Source organism: Natrix helvetica (assembly GCF_964273705.1).
Source record: "Natrix helvetica genome assembly, chromosome: 3".
Lineage (NCBI taxonomy): Eukaryota > Metazoa > Chordata > Lepidosauria > Squamata > Natricidae > Natrix > Natrix helvetica.
In genome coordinates this window covers 98,875,128-98,893,617 of record NC_138549.1, presented here as the reverse complement: position 1 = coordinate 98,893,617, position 18,490 = coordinate 98,875,128, and the positions used below count along the sequence as shown (strand labels likewise).

The window sequence follows — 18,490 nt, the reverse complement described above, 5'->3', positions numbered from 1 at the left end:
TACAAAGTTACATACATTTTAATTGGTTAAAACAATAAGGATTATATTTCAGAATTGATGTCTGAATACAAATAGCAAATTCACCAAGAGTTGATCTTTTTACAGTAAAATCAGCTTCATTATACAAGAAGGGTGGCTCAAGGAAATCCCAACTTTTAAAGAGAATTTTTTTTAAAGAAAAAAAAATAGAGATTTTTAAAAAATCTAACAATCCATACTGATAATGTTTACTGAGAAAGACAATAGGAACCTGTTGTTGTTTTGGGGCCTTTCTTCTTCTACGACTTCAAAAGCTGCCTTTCAACTAACTGAAGTTTTCTTTGTATGATATAAGAAAAAAGCTTCATAGCTAAATTTCTGCATCTCTATGTTTAAAATGCATAAGAAGTCACCATTCTTCATACCTCCTAAAGCCCCTTCAAAGAAGACAGAGCAGGGCTGTCAAACTCATGGCCCATGGGCTGGATGTGTCACGTGCTGACCACACCCATGTCTGAGTTAGCGAAGGGGGGGAAACTCCCGATATGTCACATGACAATGCCGTGACGATGCCAAGTTTAGCAGGAAATCAGAAAGATTAAGCAAATTGCCAATTTGATTTTCTTTTCTTTATATTCTGGAAATACTATAGTCATATCCTTCCTATTGCTTCATCTCAGGGGGAGGGAGGGAGGGAAGGAAGGAAAGAGAGAGGGAGAGAGGAAGGAAGGGGGGAGGGACGGAGGAAGGAAGGAAGGAAGATAGAAAGAAAGAAAGAAAGAAAGAAAGGAAGGATAAACCCAGGATATATCTGGTGTTGCTCAAGAGATTGATCCAATGTTGTTAAAATGGTAGTATAATATTTATTTCTCAAAACCTTAAGTTAGTTTAAAGCCTTCACTTGTCAGAAATTGATTATTACAATACTTTGGTTAAACATTTTCAGATTATGAGGGACAAGAATAGATAGCTCCATCTACTGGTTAAATTTTTTACAGTTTCTCTACAAAATACTATATAATGAGGCATATTCTTTTCTGTTTCCTCCATCTTGCATTTTCACGCTCCCTTTATAATAATTTTAATAATAGAAATGATAAACTATCTATGAGCAGTCAGTCATCACATTTAGGTAAGTATTCTCTTTGGGCCTCAGGCAATAGAACTAATCCAATATACTTTGTTTCTTCAGTTTGCCTTTTAATATACTCCACAAACCAAATTTGAATCATAGGATCCTTTCCTCTCAGCCATGGTCATGTACATTTTCCAAACCCTTGAGTCACTAGAAAAATATGCTAACAAAATTTGCAGTGCCTCAAGGGCCAAGTTTGCCCTGATAACAAACCAATTTGATCTATTTACAAAGTAAAGAAGGCAGGACAAAAAAAAACATTCTAAAAACTAAATTTAAAAAAATTATTTTACTGTACAACAATTTAAAGGCAGTCCTTATATTCCCATCCCACCTAATGTCAACTGGCAGAAAAAATAACTACAACTTTGTTTCCTTAAAATGTATTGGGTAGACTTGGGCAAGTGTGGGCAGAGATTGGAGGCTTCAGCTACTTGTCAAATGGTCTGATCACCAAATGCTCTGTCTGGTGACTTGTCACTTCTGAATATGGGTCTACTTCTCTTCTAGAAGATCAATAGACCTCTATTCCAAAAAAAAAAAAAAAAGCCCAGCTGACTGTCAGTGGACAGAGGAATAATGCAAGAGATAACATGAAAAACTCTCAAAGTGCATTGAATGGGTTCCTTCCAGCTCCACCTCAAGCCACCCTCCTGTTTTATCCCACCTATCCTGAGATATTTTTGCACAGAGGTTTACTGGGATTGGTGCCAACGTATTTGCAGATAGCAGCATCTACAAGTAATCCATACCCTATGCAAAATTGCAGTAGGGTGGACAAAATGGTAGTGCTTCCCTCTTAAAGTAATAAAAACAATGGAAAGAGAAGGCACACAAAAAAACTTTGTAGACGAAGCAGCATAACATCTTTAATGCATTAATTTGGGTTTAAAAACCAGCGATACATGAAATACATTTTTCCCCCTCTAAGTTGATTGGTAGTGCCCCATCACCACCATTATCCTCCCCTCCCTTTACACATGGCTTACTTATCTACTGAACAACATGTTGAATATTGGACCGCTTGATTCAACAACATGTTGATTATTGGACCGCCAGAATACCAGTGTATGTAGTGTATATCAGAAATTTTGGTATTGCCTGAATTATGCCTTGTGAAGTACAGTCAGGGGTACATGAGCTGATGCATCCACATAAACAAAGTGTCCAATTTCTCCTTCAGCCCCAGCAAAAAAGCCATGAAAAGCAGTGGTGAGTGACTGGGGGAGAGGGGGGGTCAGTCTGCCAACCCAATTTCAGCAGATAGCAGACCTCAACTTCATTGTCAGCATCAGATTATGCATGAGGTGACATAGATTTTATACAGGCCAACCCTTGTGTCAAGAAAGATGGAAATGTCTTAATTTAAAACTGGAACAGCTAAGAGTGCATTAGGTCCCCTCTCAGAATGATTCTGCTGGCTGGAAAACAACAAGGGGGGATTTTTTAACAAAAAAAAATCTTCCCAATAGAAGAGCCTGTTGGATTGAACTGAGGATGTATTTGTTTTGAATAATGGAACGGGAGATGAACAAGAAGTGTGTTCAGGACAGGTGCAAGGGAGAAATATATCTATGGCATAGAGGGATGTGTGGTGCATGGGATCTTGAAATGTGCAGGGCTCTCTGTATGCAGTTCCTGAAATTATAAGATGCTCTGGTTTTCATTGCTCCAAATGTTGTTTGTCCTTAATGAAGGGATGTCCCTGAAGACACAGACTCTATCTCTATCTTTTCCCCTGAATGCCATCACTCTACTTAATAATTCCCACAACACTGTCAATAATTTACTCTGTATTACTATTATTCATTTCTTCCTTCCTAGTATCTATCTCTTATGACTATAACCATGTTGCTTGTATCTTTCAATTTATATTGTTTTTATTTGTTTCCTAGTACGATTTGATAGCTTATTAGTAACCTTGACTATCACTAAGTGTTCTATCTTTTTATTCTTGATGAATGTATTTTATTCTCCTTATGTTCACTGAGAGCATATGCACCAAAGACAATTTCCGTGTGTGTCCAATCACACTTGGCCAATCAAGAATTCTATTCTATTCTAAACTTTACTAAGTTGTTTTCAGAAGCATAGCTAACCTTTCAAATCCACAGTGGAGGGCAAGCTAAGAAACTATTCACTTTCTTCCTACTGCCATTCTATATAAGTGGAAAAGATACAACTTCCTTTTATTCTCATACTTATTCTACTTCTTCATGGTATTGACCAACCAGTCTATATTCAAAGTGACAGATAGGCTTCCTTTTCTCCCCTATTCTGTCACAGAAGGATGGAGGTTGCTATTTGGGCAAGTCTCCACATTTTCTGGAACCACTGTTAAATGCTTCCAAACTTGTAGTAGTACCCTGAGATTCATCAGTGAAAATGTTCTAAGCATTTCATAATACTTTCCCCCCACCTACCCCCAAAGACTTACCTCTTTGCTGCTTTCTTAAAAGGTTCAACCTAACATTGTGTGTTCTGTTACAAAACAATACAATCACAAATGAGTTTGGGGGGAAAACTAGAACAACAAAGAAAACAGAAAACAGTGCAATGAGCCTCTAAATTCTGCAGATACCTGAGTCAACAGATAATGACTTTTTTTCGAAGAAAACAGAGAAAACAGCCAACTTCAGTACAGAGGTCTTCATTATTGTATAGTGTACAAAAAAATCACATATATTATTAAGAGGAACCATGTCGCTTCCTTCATTTCGCAGAGTATTTTTTTAATGTTTGAAATTTTGATGGAGAAATATAGTATCCCAAAACAGAACATGTAATAGTCTTCTTAACAGATTCTTTTGCACTGAAATTTTTGCTGTGAATCTGTGGGTGGGTCAGTGAGTGGAACCAGGGTGGAACATTTCTAACATCTTTTTTTCAGATATAGCATTTGGAAGCAATCTAAACTCTCCAACAGCAATGTTTCCTTGAAGAAAGCACAGAATTTGAGTTCCCAAATCTGAATAGCTCTTCAATTTTTGTATGAATCGGACTAGACCTGCATTAGATTTCAGCATTCTAGTTTAAAGAAAGATCCATTAACATTCAAGTTACCTCTGTCAGTCCTATATAATTTGATATATTCATATATTATCTGATGATTTGAATATTTAAAAATAAATATTTTGTGTCTTATCGTCTCTAATTTATGGCCACAGCTCTAAAACTTACCGCACATCACTTCGTTTTCAATTCTGGTCTGACTTTTACAAGCTCTTTGTTTTCCATAAAATATTGCAGTAACATTTGAAATTTCTGATCCAGTAAGCGTGGATTTTCATACTGAAAAGTGGTTTTGTCTTTGAAGAGGACTAAGGAAGAATACAAGTGTTATGAAAGGTTTGCTTTGCTTTGTTCCACTTGCAAAGGAAATTCTTCTTTATAATCAATAGATGTGGGAGACGGTGTAGGCATGGGAACTGAGATTTCTGCTTTATTTATATTGCAGGAAAGTGAAGATGTCTCAGTTCGTTGCTCATAATTGACGTCTTTAAACTCTGCTAACAAAGGAGGCTCTTGATGTGTAGCTAGTGGCATTTTACCTTCTTTATGTTTTGTGCTGTCTTCGTCAAACGGATTATCCAGATTTTTTTGCAAATTGTGGTCATTATCCATATGCACATTATGGTTCTTTTGAGGATCCACGTTTCCATTTATATATAGGCTTCCGTTTTCAGAAGAACTCTGGATGCTGAATGTATTAGAGATAATGGCTACCTTGACAATATTTTTATGCAGTGCATTGGATTTGTTATTGTCCCATTCATCCCCAGATTGTGCTGCTTCTTCTTTCAGACCTGGTGAGTGCAATGGTATATTTGGAATCAACTCACTGTTGCTTTCTGTTTTAAAATCTGATCTCAGTTGCTGTGTTAAGGTTTCCTCTTCCTCTTCGTTGTTAATTTGTAGCTCTTCTTTTAGAGCTTGACAATCAGGCAACGCGCTACTCAAGTGAACTGGCGGTATGAGTCTATCTGTTTCCTTTTTTGAGATAATCTGGTGTGCATTCGATGGTGGTATTTCCACTACATTTTGAGACTCCATACCGGATAGATTTTCTTGCACAGATTCAGATTCAGTAACCTTTTCCTGCCCTTCCAGTTCATCTTTCCTGGTGAAATTTCCATCCTGCCCTTTTAAAGGTTGGTCTCTGAAGTGATCTATACACACTCTATGCATTTTATTTTCCATTATTTGCTGAGAATGCATATCATCTCCATTGCTGGGTTTCTGAAAGTCAAGGCCGTGTGCTTGCCTAAAAGGAGCTGAAGAAAGGCAATGGCATTTTTCTTTTGATTCCTTTTGTGGAGAATGCTGATGAAAGGACAAGACCTCAGCATCTGAAGTGCCCCTCTTAAGCTTTTTAGAACTCAACAGTGTAGAAATATTATTTGTTGCATTTGGTGCAATATTTGGTGAGTGGCCAGGTGAAGGGGAGATAATGGGAACATTATCTGAGAATGTAGGTGAAGGAGTTGGGGGTTTTAAATGCTTGGTTGATGAGGAATCCTTGATAATAGTTAAGGCAGGCATGTTGTGAAAAGAAGCAGAAATGGGCATTTCTCCATCTTTGCCATTTTCTTCCAGTACTTCTTCAACCACTGCTTTGTTAGAAATACCATCTTTGCCGTTTTCGAACCTCTCTTGAGTTGAATGTTCTGAATTCTTTTTTCTTTTCCTCTTTTCCTCTTCCACCTGGGAAGTAGGTAGCAATCTCATGGGTTGAGAGTGTGAGAGGTGCTCTAAGCTTTTCTGATGATGAAGTTCTTTCGGATGGATTTTTCCTTTCCTGAAAAGATGTAAATTTAATTGGACACTCAATGAATGTGGGCTTTTCGTCTTTATTTTAGACCTTTGAACTGGTTCGTTCTCTTTTTCTATAGGAGGATCCATGAGATGGGAAGAAGATGGCTGCCTTTCTTTATTTTTTGCTTCTGAATCACTAAGCAGTTTTGCCCAAGTAGGAGATTGGTTTCCTTGAGTCTGCTCATGCCACTGTTTGTTCTGAGGAAATCTTTTTCCACTTAAACCACTAGTTGTCACATTTGCCCTTTTTGTGGTTGCCAGTTCAGGTGTGTAAAATCTAACCTGCTTGGGCTTCTTGGTTTTCTTGATGGCTGGTGATAAAGGTATATTTGCAGCATTCATATGGCAGCCAGCTGATCTTGTGCCCTTATCTTCACTCTGTTCTGTCTCCAATTTTATGGTTTTGCCATAGTTCTCTTCCATTACTTTTGGGCAATTTTGATTTTTATCACAGCAAATGCGTTTAGAGATAAGGAAGTGGTCCAATTGTGGAGAAATATTCCTGCTCCTTGCTAAGAATTCACATTGTGATCTATGGTGTCCTAACGCCGCTTGCACACAGTGTTCCTTGGACTCTTCTGTTGTCGATGACAAGGCTGTAATTAGGTGCCTTTGCTTGCAAGGCTTGAAGCAGTCATCACACTCAGTCTGAGAAAGAGACTGACGCAACTCATTTGCTAAATGTTCCCCAAGCTTCTCCTGTACCAAAGCACAGACAGGCCTTGGACGTCCTCCTTGCCGTGTGCCACTTCTGATTCCTGCTAAATAGCAAATATTGAAACTTAGCACACGTAGAGGGAGTTTTCATACACTGATTAAGCAGATGTTTGGAACACCTTCAACAGTGATGCCCGCCCCCACAAAAATAACTTCTCTGAAACAACTGACTCATTTCTCTCTTCCTCTGCAAAATATAATCAACTGAAGAAGTGCTGTCTTTAACAGTCATTCAGAGGGAACATTTCTTTATCATCTGAAATTAATGCTTGGAATTTTTAAAAAAACTGACCTTGACCAGAAGTAATTATCATGTATAGCAGGGTTCAATAACCCCCGGCCACAGCCCACTCCCAGACCTTGAGCATTTTGCAACCGGGCCCCAGAAGTGGCAGGCAAACATTTGCATGCATATGCATCCCCACTCGTGCAAGCTCACATGCACATTCCCACTCGTGCGAGCAACGGTTAAGCATAGGTGCATGCTCTCTATATACATGAGCAACAGATAGAGCACCCACCTCTTCCACAAATGGAGCTATGCCTGTGTGCGTGAGCTTGCCCGCTGCTCATGCAGATCCATCCCCTCTCCCCCCCTATCCGCCAGTCCACAAAGCCGAAAAGGGGAACTCTAATGTATCGGCTATGTAAGATAACAATATGATAACTTCTGGATATAAAAGATGTCCCCCATTTGTTGTTATTCATTAAATATTACAATGGTAAAAATCAAATAAGTTTCTGAACTGTGTTCTCCACTCCATTTTCCTGCCCACCATATATTTTTGTTCTCTTCTATACCTCTGAGCTTTTTTCCCTCCTTTCCTCCTTTTTTCTTACTTCAACCAACCATGTCCAGATTTTCGTTGTTCCCTTCCAATTTGTTCCAGAGATTTATTGGGTTTTGTCCTTCCCATTCACTATTTATTATATTTTATTAAATTCATTTACCACCCATCTCACTGCAAAGTGACTCAATTATCAGTCTTCACCTTCATTGATATGATTGAGAGCTATTACCCCCAATTGAAAGTGCTTTTCTTTCTTCCTTTGACCTCATCTCAAACTTTCTGTGCCAGGAAGCTACCTTTTTCATGAAACTACCACTATCTTTGTGGCATTGTTATCAGAGATCCAAAATCAAAGAAAATGGCTGAATGTGTATATTATATGTATCTACTGTATTCCACATCTCTGTAGTAAACTTCATTTTATATCTGTGTAGCTACTAACAATGTTTTTAGACCCACATATCAAAATCATTGTTCTGTTGCAGGAAGGCTATATTGGCATGGGATTTAATTACACTTCTGATTAACTTCTCTTGTTCAAATATTCTTGGATCCAGGACCCAAAGACTCCACATTCATTTCTATGTTGCAATATGTTATATCTAGGATATCAACTAGGACAATATTCAGTGAAGGGAATTTTTTTTTCATTTTCTCTTTCTGGAAGATTACTTACCTTGATTGAAAGTTGTATCATCTTTTAATCTTGCATTTAATGAATCTTCCGCAAATTGCCCAGAGTTTTCTGAATGTTGAGTTCTTTGGAAATATTTATGCAGTGGTAACTCTGTTTTATGAGGTACTTCTATATTCTGGGAAGCTTCTTGAGGGAAAGACTGAAGCAGCTTACATTTAAAGCATAAGAAATGCTTCTTTTTTGTTGGTTCATCCTTACTTTGAATGCTTCCAAATGGAATTTTTGGGCCTGTGCACTTACACTCTGGTTTTATTGTTCCTTGATAACTATTTGTCCGTAAATATGGCATTTCCTCACCAGCACCCAACCTCGACATAATTTTTATTTCATTTTCCCAAGTTAAGTGGCAGTTACAGTATCCCTTAGTAAGGTAATTACTTGGCTCATGATCACATTGAGATCCATCTAGGACTCGGCAACAGCAATTTTCTGATGGGCCTCCATTTGCTTTGCGAGACTGAAGTTTCCTGTTAAATAAGGCCAAAGCTAGGCAAGTTAGACCAGCACCTCCTGTAACAAATAGAAAGTTTATCAAGGTATTACAGTAAGAACAATAAAAGTGTTCCTATTAGACATTGAAATGCAGCTGTAATAAAACAACGTAACTAATTTGATTATCCTGCAATATGAGATTATTGAATGTAGCCGAAAAGGAGAGTTGCATAGGGAGCCAATTAAATCCCCTCATATTTTTACATCTATATATGTCAATGATTTTGCTTAGAATATTTTTCAAGAATTAAATGAAATCTATAATGCATAAAACTACATGGTGATGGAACAATCTTCCACCCTTCTAATTTCATACAATTTTTTAAAGCATTCCAATTAATGTGAGCTTATGTATAGGTTCCAATAATGTATAAATAAGATTGTGAAGTAAATAATACAAGCAAAAAGGAAGAACACCCAGGATGAGTTTCAATGTCTATGGAACTTCAGCTTTTTTATGTATATAGATCATCTTCTCTACCAGTTTGGAACTGGGAGTGCACATGCAGCGCTTCTGCGCATGCACAGAACCTTCTGCGCATGCACAGAATGTCCGTGATGACATCCGGGTGGGTGGGCGGAGCCTCCTGCTGCTGTCACTACCAGTTCAGATGAACCGGAGTGAAACAGCAGAATACGACCTCTGATATAGATTGTTTGCTATTTCAAATAAAGAGCTACTAAACTAACACTTTTATTCGACTCCAGAAGGGAGAAAAATATCATTTATCAATTCTTTCACCATCCTCGTAGCTTCTTTTTTTTCTTGGCCGTCTCTCTTCCACACACGATGTGTGTTTAATATTTCTTAGTTTGTGAAATGAAATAAGATCAGAGCCTAAGATGGTATAGCTTCAGGCAATGATATAGCTTCAGGCAAGCATTTCAATTCCAAAATATAGATATATATTTTAGCAGGTTTTTTTTTTAAGGACGGAGATTATTGTATTGTCAGCTGAGTAGTGCTGAGGGTCATATCAAAGAAGCAACTAATCCACCATTCTGAAATAATGAAATACAACCTATACCAGGCGCAGGAGAGGACACTGCTCAGTAAGCATATGACAGTTGATTCCCGTAGCATGTTGGAAACCAACAGTTGCATATATCTTGTTCAGACAAGTAGACTACATGAACAACTATAACGTGAACAGCGTAACACAAGATGAGACTGTGAACTCTCCTGCTCAGCTTATGAAATGAGAAATTGTAACTCAGAAGAACAGAAGAACAAATCCACAGGGTTGAGTGATTGTTGTGAACACACACACACACACACACACACATGTGTATGTATGTGTGTATATATATACTGGACCCCCAACAACATTTTAACAATAATTATTTTGCATGGAGCTTTTTCAATTGGTATTTGGAAACCTCTTAAAATAAACTACACTAGTAGGATACAAATACTCCTTACAATGGGAAAACAGAAATATTGGATGGGAGAGAATCTACACAGAATAAACCAATGCTAGCTGCAGACAGCTTGTTGCCTCAGCAACAATGCCTGGGGGGGAGGGGGGAGATTTCTGAAAAGTCAAAATGGCAAGGCTGGCTTTGCAGTCAAAGGCAAAAGCTGACACGTTGCAAAATGGCAGACTCCAGGATCATCTATCTCTCTATGGCAGGGCTGCCAAACTCGCGGCCCACGGGCCAGATGCGTCACGCACTAGCCACGTCCAAGCCCGGTTTAGCAAAGGGGGGAAAGTCATGAAGTGACGTCATGATGATGTGAGTTTGACAACTCTGCTTGATGGGCCAAAATGGGCCTTCTAGGTCTTCTTGGACAATTCAATTATGGCCAGTTGCAGCAGAGTGCTTTTTTTTTTTACAAGTATCTCTATATGCCCACAAAAAGAAGCAAACCTAATTTAGAACACTATATGTGAAAGGGAACTCTAGAAGTGGCAGCTAGTTTTCTAGCAAATTCACATTATGAGAGTAATTATTCTCCCCAACCCTGAACCACCATTTTCTGAATGAGCAAGTCCTCCCATCAAATTTCCCTAAATGCAAAAAGATTATGCAAAAGCTGCTTTGGCTTTTGGCAGTTGTAGTCACAACACATCTGAATGAAAATCAGGTTAGGGAAGATTGATCTTCATCATTGTCAGATTCTATGTCTCGCTCTGTGATTTCTTTAACTTCATAAACAGTGAAGAATGCCAATTTAAACATAAAACTAGGGACTGAGCAAGCAACACCTTGTTAAGAGAATCATTACCTACAAAGGAGAAGAGCGCTACCAATGCAATGTCTCGCCCATATTTCTTTCTCCCTTTTTTAAAAATTCTGGATGGTTGCTTCAATGCAGACTTACAGTTGATCTTTGTGAGTTGAAGCAGATTTGTTACTGATGGGTTTTCAGAAGCTGTGCAGTTCATGTTTTCAGGATTTCTGAGTATTTTTGATGAATTCACATATTGTCTTAGAAAGGAAGCTAGATCATAAAGTTTACATGTGCAGTTCCACCAATTCTGGTCCAGGCTAAGAAGTTTTAATTGACCAAGTGGAGAAAATGTGTCAGGGATAAGAGCTAGCCTGTTTCTAGAAAGGTCTATTTCTGTCAGTTGAGGCAGGCCATGGAAGGCTCTCTTTGCAATAGAGTTAATGAAATTGTTTGATAGATCCAGGATTCTGAGGTTGTCAAGATTTGCCATCTCAAAGCTGTCAGCATTGATGCTGGTAAGCTGATTTCCATTTAAATGGAGTCTAATAAGAGCCTTCGTGTTCTTGAACCAGGTGCCATGAATGGTACTTAAAACATTGTTGCTTAGCACCAGCACCTGAAGCTTCTGAAGTTCATGAAATGTGCTGTATTTGATAGAAAAGCTTGATATTTGGTTCTGGTCCAGCAGCAAAGTCTTCAGTGTTCTAAGTCCAAGGAAGGCATCATCATTAAATGCTTTAATCCCATTAGCACTGAGGCTTAGGAAAGTTGCATTAAGTAGGAAGGAGAGGTTAAACCCTTCTACTGAAGTGATACTTCCATCAGTAATAATCAAAGCTTGGGTAGATACAGGAGCAGCTATGAGAAAAGAAGAGAAGCATAATTAAATTTCTATTTGTGTACAAATTTGTAATTCACATCGGCTGCTTTAATACTAGACATTTCTTGCATTTCTTGTTAAAGGAAGACGATGAATAGGTAATAGCAAAACTGAGAAGTAATAATAATTTATGGATAAAAATCTACTTCACCATATACAAATGAGCAAGATGGCCAAATAAGTTCCTATCAACATTCAGCATGCTATTATATCATAATTATAAAAATGCTGTTTTTAAAACATGGTATTTCTAGGCTTTATATCTTTTTTAGAAATGCAGTATAAAAATGTAAAAAAACAACAACCCCAAACTAAAGGATTAGTAAAATCAAGTTCAAAATTTGTATTTGCTATGTAATCTGAACAGTTTACGGAGGCCAATAAAACACAGTAAAATAGATCACATAAATAATCCATTTTTCAAATCAAATAACAATGTTATAACTCCTTTTCACCTTATTTTAAAAAGGGGGAAATACAAGGAAATTTATAGCTAGAATCCTCAACTCATGGGTAGAAAAATTGACATTGAGACAATTATGGAAGCTGTTCAAATGATGAATGAAAGATTATCTATAATGTAACCAAATCAACAAGAAGTAATAACACATTTCAGTGAACATTTGAAAGGACCTTAGGAGTTTGGGTCACAAAGGAAGAGCCTTGCTAAATAATAACATTGTATATTCAGTGTGTTTGGAATTTCCATCTAAATTTCAACTATTTGCTGAAAAGCAGTATTTTCATCTGTGTTGAAGAATGTTGGCATAGAACTAGTTCAAATTAGAATCTATATTCAGTTTTACAGTCTTATACCAAATGTTTACATCTGGAATGAGAGTTGCAATGTATAGATGTTAGAAAAGTGGATTTTTAAAATAAATAATGTTTCCACTACCCAGTTATTGAGACAGATGTTTAAAATCAGAGTATTGCACAGGCCTATTTCTTGTTAATGATTTTACTGTGCATCTAACATTACTGGCAGAGCATTTGAGAACATATTCTGGATGGATGTCCTTTATGAGATCCCCATTTCCCCTTAAGGTGAGATTATAATTGACCTTACAGTATTTCATAGAAAGGGGTGAGTGATTTCATAGAAAGGGGTGAGTGATATTCTCTCTTGTATCTTTGGCTTATACAACCTATTACAAGCAGAAAGGTATTATGGACACAATCTCTAGAATGCCTTATGATCTTTCAGTTTGGCTGTGGAATGAATTTGGCTGAGGCCTTTGTTGCCTTCATGAGTTGATTATACAGTTCTAGACTTTCCCAATAAATAAATGGCAGGCCCAAAAAGTGCATTGCCATCAAAGTCTTCTGGGAAATAACACCTTCATGCAAGCAGATATATTTCCCTACCCATGGGAAAATCTTGTAATAAAATATCCCACATCACCATAATACATCCAGGGCAGACAAATATGATGGCTAGAGTAGACCAATGTCTTAATCGGTATGGCCTCACTCTGCTATGCCAATGGCAACTCTTCATTCAATCTCTCTTGGCTGAATAACATAATCAATCATTCTTTCCTTTCAGGACTGAGCCACCACCAGTCCTCTTTCAGCTTCCTAGTTGTTCAGACCCTACCTTAGATTCATCAAAACCTTCATGCAACATTCATTCTTTACCCATGAATTCATAATTTCTTTCACTGTGTTCTGACATGAACTATTTGTTCAGAAAACAGAAAGCCAACTGTTCTACCAGGCCTCGCAACTTAATGCATTGCTTATTACAATCATTTGGTGGAGGGGGTGATGGGTTGTAATTTTTTAAAAAGTCCCCCTTTTCCTGAGGATGTGAGAAACCATCAATGCTTTCATTCAAGCATAGGACAAGCAGGCACCATGCAAGCTTCCCACATGCTGTTCGGTGACCCCACCTCGATCCTGACCTGAAGCTCTCAAACATTCTCAGAAAGACACCTCTCCTGTGTAGCAATGGCATTTGAGCTCCCCCACCAATTTACTGCTGCTAATGTTTATCTGTGCTGGGAGGTCATGTGCTGTTTTCCCTTTACAATATGGATTTTATTTGTCTCAGGTAAAAAGTAATAAACTTGACGGAGGACGAAGCATGCTGTTCGTTTATTGATGCCTTGAAGGATTTCCCCTGGGTTTCTCATTAATGCATTAGAGAATGGTTCCTTGCTGGGATGTGTATTGCTTTCAATCATGTCCTCTGGAGGATAGATTAGCTGAGTTTTAGCCTGTGTATCACACAAGCACTAGCATGATGGATGGATGACTAGAGTGCTACTGTTGAATGAGTAACCATTTTAGCAAGCCAAACAGTGGTTTTTACAGTGAGTTAACAGCACTGTTTTTGTGATGTCCCTTTATCATATAACCAAGTTTGGACTCTGAAATCTACAGGAGCATGAAGGAAACTTGGAGTAAAACTAAGCCTCTCTTACACCTGCCAATTGTTTCTTACAACAGATAAAGGATCCTCTTTTCCACAATCCAAGTATTACAAGCTTTAAAGAGACAGAATTCTTTAACACTATAGAAGTATTAACAGAACACATGGTCCACTGAAAATGAAAATAATTTGATTGATTGCTGATGCAAGACCTTGAATTCCAGCATGTTGGTGAATTAGGCTGCAAGACTTGATTACAGTATTTGCTAGATTAATCGTGTTGCCTAATATAATACACAGTCCAGCCACAAAGCTTAAAGCAAAGCTTTAGACAAAAGACTAATTAAATAACAGCTATTAGTTATTACTAATTAACTATTATTCGTGACAAAAGCCAATTTGTCAAGCAATCAAACTACACAAGAAACGAAGCTATACAATGCAGCCGGTTGTTCATTTAAATAAACCCTCCAAAATCATCCACAAATGTGACTAATCTGTCTCAGTACTATACTCTGGCCTCAATCCTGATTTAGAAATGGTCCAGATAATTCATTTCATACCAAGTCCTATGTACGTCACCACCCTCTTGATCTAGTAGTTATCTGAATTCTTTTTGCAGCCAACTATGATACACCTATCCATCCAACAACTTGTGGAAAAAGTTGGAAATAGTAAAAGGACACACAGGTGAGGAGGATCTCACCAGGCTGGCCTTCAAGGAGATTGCATGGTGGTGAGATAAACAATTTTAACAAGAAGCCAATAGTCCTGGGTTAAAGATGGAATATTAAAGTCCTGTATTCAAAATGGGATAATATTTTGTGAGTTTGTGTGTCTTGTGTGTATTATTACAGGTGGGATAAAGCAAACGTAAGTTGGCAGGGCTGGTGGAGCCTGTTTACATTTTGTGAGTATGTATCTATTTGTTATAGTGTTGGGGTTTTTTTAAGTGGAATGAATCACTCCTTTTACAGTATATTCCTCTTTCTTTTGCCATGTCTTCCTTTCTTACATTATTTGGTGTGTCTGTTACATATTATGTTGTATCTAATCTATTTAATATCTTACCTTTCATTTTGACCTAGCCTTGCTCTATGATCTGAATAGCATTCTCCATCTTGCAATTGTTCTTAGTCTTGAATCATATTTTATACCTAGCAATTTTGTTCAGTGCATTTCTACAAGATGCTGTTCACTTTTTGCAGACATACACATGTTCTGTTGTGAAAGATGTGCACAATTGTTGGGGAGGGGTGTCAATTCATGTTATGTTGACTCTGGTAATAGCCTAGACATGTCCCTTATAGTTTTCTTCTCAATTTTTTTTTGCCATGGTTTGCCATTACCAGCTTCTTAGGGCTGACAGAGAGTGATTGGCCCAAGGTCACCCAGCTGGTTTGTGTGCCTTTGGTGGGTCTAGAATTCATAGGCTTCCAGTTTCTAGCCAGCTGCCTTAACCATTAGACTGGCTGTACTATCAAATTGGCTGTACTATTTAGCTATCAAGTGTAGTCTAGAAGTTATTCCTATCACCCTCAGAAAGTTTTCTAGCAATGTCTGATTTTATGAAGCAATCCTAGAGGAAAAAAGCAATAACAATTTTGCATGCTTCTTGGCATGACCAATCAAGATGATATAGAATACTTTCAACATTGCTTAGAATTGCCTTTCAAGCACAATCTTGAATGAGAACTCACAAATGTTAAGAGCAGGTAAAGAAATTTTTTACATTATTCCTTGGAAACCAGTGACTTTCACACAGCTTTCAATTACAGTGCAGTTTAATTAAATTGGTATCAATTCTTCCACGTACAGCTTTCAAAGTCAGGGAATTCATCTTAGGAAGTGCAAGTTTAATTTGTATTGATTTTGATTAGCTTTTAAAAACATTATGTCCTTCCATCTTCACAGCCAAATTAGCTTTTCATTAAGACTAAAGCAAGCACAATGGTAGCCACGGGTAAGGCCTTGTCTTATATAGGTGTTCTTTGAATGCTCAACATGCTTAAAGGAGATTTGTTTCTATTTCAAGAAATTAACGTGCCAATGGCCCCCTAGCCCATTGATTACTGTCCTGCTAATTCTACAAATGTATAGAATGACTCAAGTGGAAAATGTGATCTTATATAGCAGGTAAATCTTTACAGACACAACCACTGTCTTTGCCTCTTTGTGGTCTTAATATTAGAGATTTGTCATAAAATGTTAGATGTAAAACAAAGTTGTATAAGAATTTTTTTAATAAAAGGGGCTTTCTGTACAAGACCTCAGTTATTATGATCAATCCATAGACTGGCTTGAAAACCTGCATATTTTTTTCTTAGTGCTGTTCTAGTGAAATGATCCCTTTTAATGGATTCCATCTTAAAGGACATGTATAGAATATATTTTGTACAAATTGCATACCTATGTGGTTTGCCTGGAGTACCGAAAGATGAATGTAAATTACAACTGACCAGCAATGTTGCCTTGGCTTATTGAATCTTTTATAAGGATTGTTCATCTGTGCCCATTAACACAGAATGTTTTTATAATCAATATGCCTGGTTCCTTTATGTTTCTAGCTCTCAGATGTCAACATGATCTGAATGCCATATAGACCTTGAATTAATTATCTGAGTTTAACAGGCAACTTACATTCCTTCCTGGACAACATTTGATTCTGATAGATCCCATATACAAAAATTTCAAAGATGCCCAGGATTTGACTCCATTAAGTCCCTACTACAGTGAATGCACTTTTGCCATTGGAGGTTTATCACAACATCCTCATCATTTCAATCTACAGAATGTCAACAGCATTTCTCCAGTCCTCAGTTATGATCTTATTTTGGTATTTCCTTTTTCCCTATATCTCCTAAAAGCTTTGCCATTCCATTTCTATTTGAAAAGAGGGCATTCTCCCCAAAGGCTAGTCTTTGCATGGTCAATGATCAATTCTCCTCTTCTTAGGAGAGGGCCTAATCTCAAATATGATGATGATGATGATGATGATGATGATGAGGAGGAGGAGGAGGAGGAGGAGGAGGAGGAGGAGGAGGAGCAGCAGCAGCAGCAGCTAATTATATGTGGATCCTACCATTCCCATGTCCAGGGTTTTGCTTATATTTTCTGTGGCATATTTGATGAGGTGGTTGTTAAATTGTTAGTAATGTAACAAAGAATTAACGCTCTGTATCTGCTTGCTGCAATCCAGCAGTCATCCAGATTTTTTGCAGCCCACATCTGACAGGCTTAATCTATAATCTATCTTTTTTTTCTTACATACAATCTTACTGAGAAGCACTTTTGCATACAAAGATACAGTGCTATCCTTTTTTATGTTTTTCTTTAAGGTCACTTTGCAGTGCTGTTTTAATACTTGGATCTTGGGTCAAGCACCTGATCTTTCTGGAGGAAGCAAGAGCTCCAAAAGACACAGCTAAAATAGACCTGTGGATAAGAAAATTAAGACAATATGGACCAGCAAATATAGTGACAGCAAACTCTGAGAAAAATAGCTGATCAAAATAAAACCAAAAAATCAGGAGGCTCAGAGCAAATCTAGTGGAATGTTTCTGTATGGTCCCTTTGCCATGAATCGCTGGGAAGATCAATGTTTTACTGTGTAAAGGCACTTTCATTGGCAATTTTGTAATGAAAAGGAGGGACCAAATCAGAGGTGGGTTCCTATCGGACCGGTTTGCCCAAACCAGTAGTAACTTGACGGCCTGGATTTGCTGGAACCGGCAGTGACTCAGGCCTGCCATTCCCCCCCCCCAAACTGGTTCTCCTATGGGGCCGCCATCATATTTTTTGGTTCTATGCATGTGCAGAACAATTTTCAGTGCAAAGCTTTTGAGGCATTGAACCGGCAGTAATGCCGCAGCAATCCACCCGTGGACCAAACAGAGCATTTTAGAATTCTGAATATTGCTAAGTTTATATTTACAATACAATACAATAGTAGACTTGAAAGGGACCTTGGAGGTCTTCTAGTCCAGCCCCCTGCTTAGGCAGGAACCTTATACCATTTTAGACAAATGGCTATCCAACATCTGTTCTTAAAGACTTCCAGTGTTGGGGCATTCACAGCTTCTGGAGGCAAGCTGTTCCACTGATTAATTGTTCTAACTGTCAGGAAGTTTCTCCTCAGTTCTAAGTTGCTTCTCTCCTTGATTAGTTTCCACCCATTGCTTCTTGTTCTACCCTCAGGTGCCTTGGAGAATAGTTTGACTCCCTCTTCTTTGTGGCAACCCCTGAGATATTGGAACACTGCTATCATGTCTCCCCTAGTCCTTCTTTCTCTTAAGCTAAACATACCCAGTTCCTGCAACCGTTCTCCATATGTTTTAGTCTCCAGTCCCCTAATCATCTTTGTTGCTCTTCTCTGCACACTTTCTATAGTCTCCACATCTTTTTTACATCGTGGTGACCAGAATTGAATGC

General features: G+C 38.0%; 1 protein-coding gene across 1 annotated transcript in view; it reads left to right on the top strand.

Annotated features, from left to right (window-relative positions):
• The window catches only part of LOC309389177 (serine/threonine-protein kinase TNNI3K), a 239,013-nt gene that overhangs the window by 183,811 nt on the left and 36,712 nt on the right, over nucleotides 1-18,490 (top strand). The window lies entirely within an intron of this gene.